General features: G+C 40.1%; 1 protein-coding gene, 1 non-coding gene and 1 pseudogene across 3 annotated transcripts in view; all 3 read right to left on the bottom strand.

The window, feature by feature from the left end:
• The window catches only part of UBTD2 (ubiquitin domain containing 2), a 77,475-nt gene that overhangs the window by 40,110 nt on the left and 32,999 nt on the right, over positions 1-4,366 (bottom strand). The window lies entirely within an intron of this gene.
• Positions 1,026-1,170, bottom strand: LOC119474000. The gene has a single exon (XR_005203282.1). It is a non-coding gene; the product is annotated as a small nucleolar RNA SNORA57 (small nucleolar RNA).
• Positions 1,913-4,366, bottom strand: part of LOC108317337 — a 15,009-nt pseudogene continuing 12,555 nt past the window's right edge.

Here is a 4,366-nt window from a genome sequence, read left to right as displayed (position 1 = left end):
ACCGCAACCTCCGCCTCCTGGGTTCAGGCAATTCTCCTGCCTCAGCCTCCTGAGTAGCTGGGATTACAGGCACGTGCCACCACGCCCAGCTGATTTCTTGTATTTTTAGTAGAGACGGGGTTTCACCATGTTGACCGGGATGGTCTCGATCTCTTGACCTTGTGATCCACCCGCCTCGGCCTCCCAAAGTGCTGGGATTACAGGCGTGAGCCACCGCGCCCGGCCTGGTTTTTAAATATTCTTCTTCATTAAAAGGAACCAAGCATCCCTGGATGAGTTCAGGGCATGGACAAGTAAAATATCAGATGAGTCTTGGACATTTGTTAGGACAGAAAGTAAAAGCTCAAATAATGAAGGCATGTCCACATATTAAAGGAGCCAGTTTGGAGGAGCTCCCACTGCCTAATGTTGTACAATTTGAGCATCAAAAGACATAACAATACTTAACAGATTATAACCTATTTAATAAAAAAGAAAATATTGAGTCCATATCAATTATCAGTAAGTAAATGAGGAACATAAGAGAGCTCTTTCTTACATTAAAATGCCAATTAATAATTCTAGAAGAAATGATGGAATTAGGAAGTAACATTGGACAACCATTATAACAACTGTTTCATACACCATCAATGGATGCTAAAACTACTGTCTGTTTTCTAAGAAACAAAATATTTACATAGATTTAAAATCTTCCCATACAATACTTATCATTTGCATTAGGAAAAAAGTTAATTAGGAAAAGTGCGTTAGGAAAAAGAGTTAAATTTACAGAGAAGAAACTTGTGTGTCATCCTAATGGTATAACAGGGATTCAAACCAAGACTGACTCCAAAGTTCATGTTCTTAACCAGTAGGACTATCCTATCTCCTTACTTTAGGAGTTACTTGAATAAATGTTCAACATGGATCTTGATTTTTACCAACCCTCCCAAAGTGAAGCTGCATTATCCACCTATCTAAGAGGTCTTAAGGCTCTGTAAAACTTCAAAGATGTGAACCCAGGCTTAGGTTGGCCTTTTTTCCCCCCGTGTCCTGGTGCTTGAGGATAAAACTGGCAGACAGGAAGCCACTGGCATCAAAGACATGATGCCCGGGGTACTAGAGCTCTTTCCCTCTGCCTCCAGACATAATAGGGAACGCACATACCTGGTACCTGACAAGAAAGGGAGTGGCATTGATCTTTAGTGACCAAACAAAATAGTTCCTAGGCAGCATACATCAATTACCAAAAGCATATTGCTGCCTGTCCTGAGACCACTGCCAAAGGAAGGGCTGTTTCCTAAGAAATACACTAGGAGTCCAAAGGACTCTTTCTTCAAGGAAGTCTCCCTCTTCAGTCTGAAAAGTTTCCTCTGCTTGAGCAATTCTAATGTTAAGAGCCTGGCAAAAATGTGTATAAACATACTTTACTTGAAGTTGTATTCATTTGTTAAGTCCTTCTCCTTTAATTGGTTTCTGAGGTCAAAGCCCTCTTGCTTTTAAGAATGGACAAGAATCAAAAAGTAGGTTCAACAGAATGATAAAACATATTGGTATTTTGCCTTGTGCAACATTTTGCTAAGAAATCCATAAAGCAGAACTGGGACTAAAATGTCCAATTTTATCCAGTTATAAAGAAAAAGATATTTTGATGAAAACACAGGGAAAAACTACTAGAAACTGTATTCTCTTGGGGTTAGATTCATGGGTAAAGAGAAATATCTTAGATGTCACTTAATCCTTTTTTGTTTTGTTTTTCCAGATAAGGTCTCATTCTATCAGCCAGGCTGGAGTGCAGTGGCACCATCATAGCTCGGTGCAGCCTCAAACTCCTGGGCTCAAGTGACCCTCCTGCCTCAGGATCCCAAAGTGCTGTAATTACAGGCGTGAGCCACTGTGCCCGGCCATTTACTCTTTTTAAATTTTATCTAAGACTACCATCATTACAAAATTCTAAGCTTTATTTTAAGCTTACTTAAATGCAATGTTCAGAAGGAGTAAGAAATACAATATTCTTGCAAACTACACTCAGAAAAGCTTTGAGAAACTTACTTATTAGCTGGGTATTCCTTTTGCTCTACACTGTATTTCCTCAGATTAAGTCCTGAGATATAAATCTCTCAAATCATTGTCAACATCAACCCTACGAATTCTTAACATTTTAATTTGTATTTCTAATACATTTACTCTAACATTCTTTTGAGGAATACATGGAGAACTGACAATTGGTTATGTTAGTTTACATGCTCCCTTGTTCTTATTACATTAAATGTATATAAGAAGGGTTTGCTTAGCATCCCGGGTGGGGGAAGCGGAGCAATATTCACATTCTTTAGGTCTGACCTGTGGTAAGGAGAGGGAGGATTAGAGAACATCTACTACTGACCATATGGAAGTTTGGATTATATAAATTCAGAGATTCAGATTGGTTGAATCAAATTAAAATGTACATGTAAAAAATGTGTTAGACAAAGAGAGGCAGGAGAGAGAGCCAGGTGAGTGGGGAGTCACAATGAGCAGGACACAAGGGCATTCAGACTAGTATGTGACGTTTCTTATGGAGGGCAAGATGTTCAGATGAGAGAAGCTGTTGTCACAGTCCAGGAACTGGAAAGTTTTGATTCCAGTATGTTTTCGGAAATGTCTTGTTTGTTCATCAGGCCAAGCAAACTTCCATGTGCATCCTTCCCATTCGCAATTTGTAGGGTTTTTCTCCTATGTGTGTTCTTCTGTGTGCTTTCAAGTGGGAGCTTTTAGTGTACACTTGGTTCCATCCATCATAATCATATCTGTGTATCCTCTGATTCCTTTGAGTATCCAGGGATTCCACAGGTAAAAAGGTCTCTTCCTAGGCTGTATGATGGCCAAAGGATGATTCTCTTGTAATAACGCTTGCAGGGGTAGATAGAGTTCATTAAGTGGGGTGACATTTCTTCAGGATAATAATCTATCTTCTGTGGTTCAATCCTAGGTTCTATTTTTTTTTTCTGTGATAGAGGATTCTCATTTGATTCAATTACTGGTACTTGCATGCTACTATTGGAATTTCCATCCCCTCCAACAAGGAGACCATGAAAGGCTGCTGAAGGTGACTCATGTACATAAAGGGGAACAGGAAGTCCTTTCCCCTCTGCTTACTTTGTTGAAGATGGTTGTAGGTGTGTGGCTCTGTTTCTGGGTTATCTAATACATTCCACTGATCTGTGTGTCTGGTTTTTGTACCAGTAGCAAGCTGTTGTGGTTACCGTAGCCTTGCAGTATAGTTGAGGTCAGGTAGCATGATGCTTTATTGTTTTTGCTTAGGATTATTTTGGCTTTGGGGCCTTTTTGGTTCCATATGAATTTTAGAATAGTGTTTTCAAATTCTGTGAAAAATGTTACTGGTAGTTTGAGAAGGGTAGCACCACATCTATAAATTGCTTTGAGCTGTATGGCCATTTTAACAATATTGATTCTTCCTCTCCATAAGCAATTGTTTATGTCCTCTGATTTCTTTCAGCAGTGTTTTGTAATTCTTCTTGTAGAGATCTTTCGCTTCCCTAGTTAGCTGTTTTCTTAGGTATTCTATTCTTTTTGTGGCTACTGTGAATAGAACTGTGTTCTTGATTTAGCTCTACGCTTGGATGATATTGGTGTACAGAAATGCTATTTTTTTTTTTATTTGAGACAGAGTTTCGCTCTTGTCACCCAAGCTGGAATGCAACGGCAGTATCTTGGCTCATTGCAACCTCCACCTTCCGGATTCAAGCAATTCTCCCACCTCAGCCTCCCAGGTAGCTGGGATTACAGGTGCCTGCCACCATACCCAGCTAATTTTTCATTTTTAGTAGAGACAGGGTTTCACCATGTTGGCCAGGCTGGTCTGGAACTCCTGACCTCAGATGATCCACCCGCCTTGGCCTCCCAAAATGCTGGGATGACAGGTATCAGTCACCAAGCCCAGCCAGAAATGCTACTAATTTTATACAGTGATTTTGTATCCAGAAACTTTGCTAAAGTTTCAGATCTAGGAGCTTTTGGGCAGACTAAGAGGTTTTCTAGGTATAAAATCAAATCGTCTGCAAAGAGAGAGTTTGACTTCTCTCTTCCTCTTTGGATGCCTTTTATTTTTCTCTTACCTGCTTGCTCTGGCTAGGACTTCCAGAACTATGCTGAATAGGTGTGGTAAGAGTGGGCATCCTTGTTTAGTTCTGGTTTTCAAAGGGAATGTTTCCAGCTTTTACCAGTTCAGTATGATTTTGGTTGTCAGTCTGTCAGAGATGGCTGTTATTATTTTGAGGTATGTTCCTTTAATGACTAGTTTGTTGAGGGTTTTAAAAATGACTATAATTGGCCGGGTGCAGTGGCTCACGCCTGTAATCCCAGCACTTTGGGAGGTCAAGGTAGG

Source organism: Cebus imitator, unplaced genomic scaffold (genome assembly GCF_001604975.1).
Source record: "Cebus imitator isolate Cc_AM_T3 unplaced genomic scaffold, Cebus_imitator-1.0 Scaffold200, whole genome shotgun sequence".
Taxonomy (NCBI): domain Eukaryota; kingdom Metazoa; phylum Chordata; class Mammalia; order Primates; family Cebidae; genus Cebus; species Cebus imitator.
The sequence above is the reverse complement of the archived record's forward strand: the minus strand, read 5'-3'. Positions and strand labels throughout refer to the sequence as shown.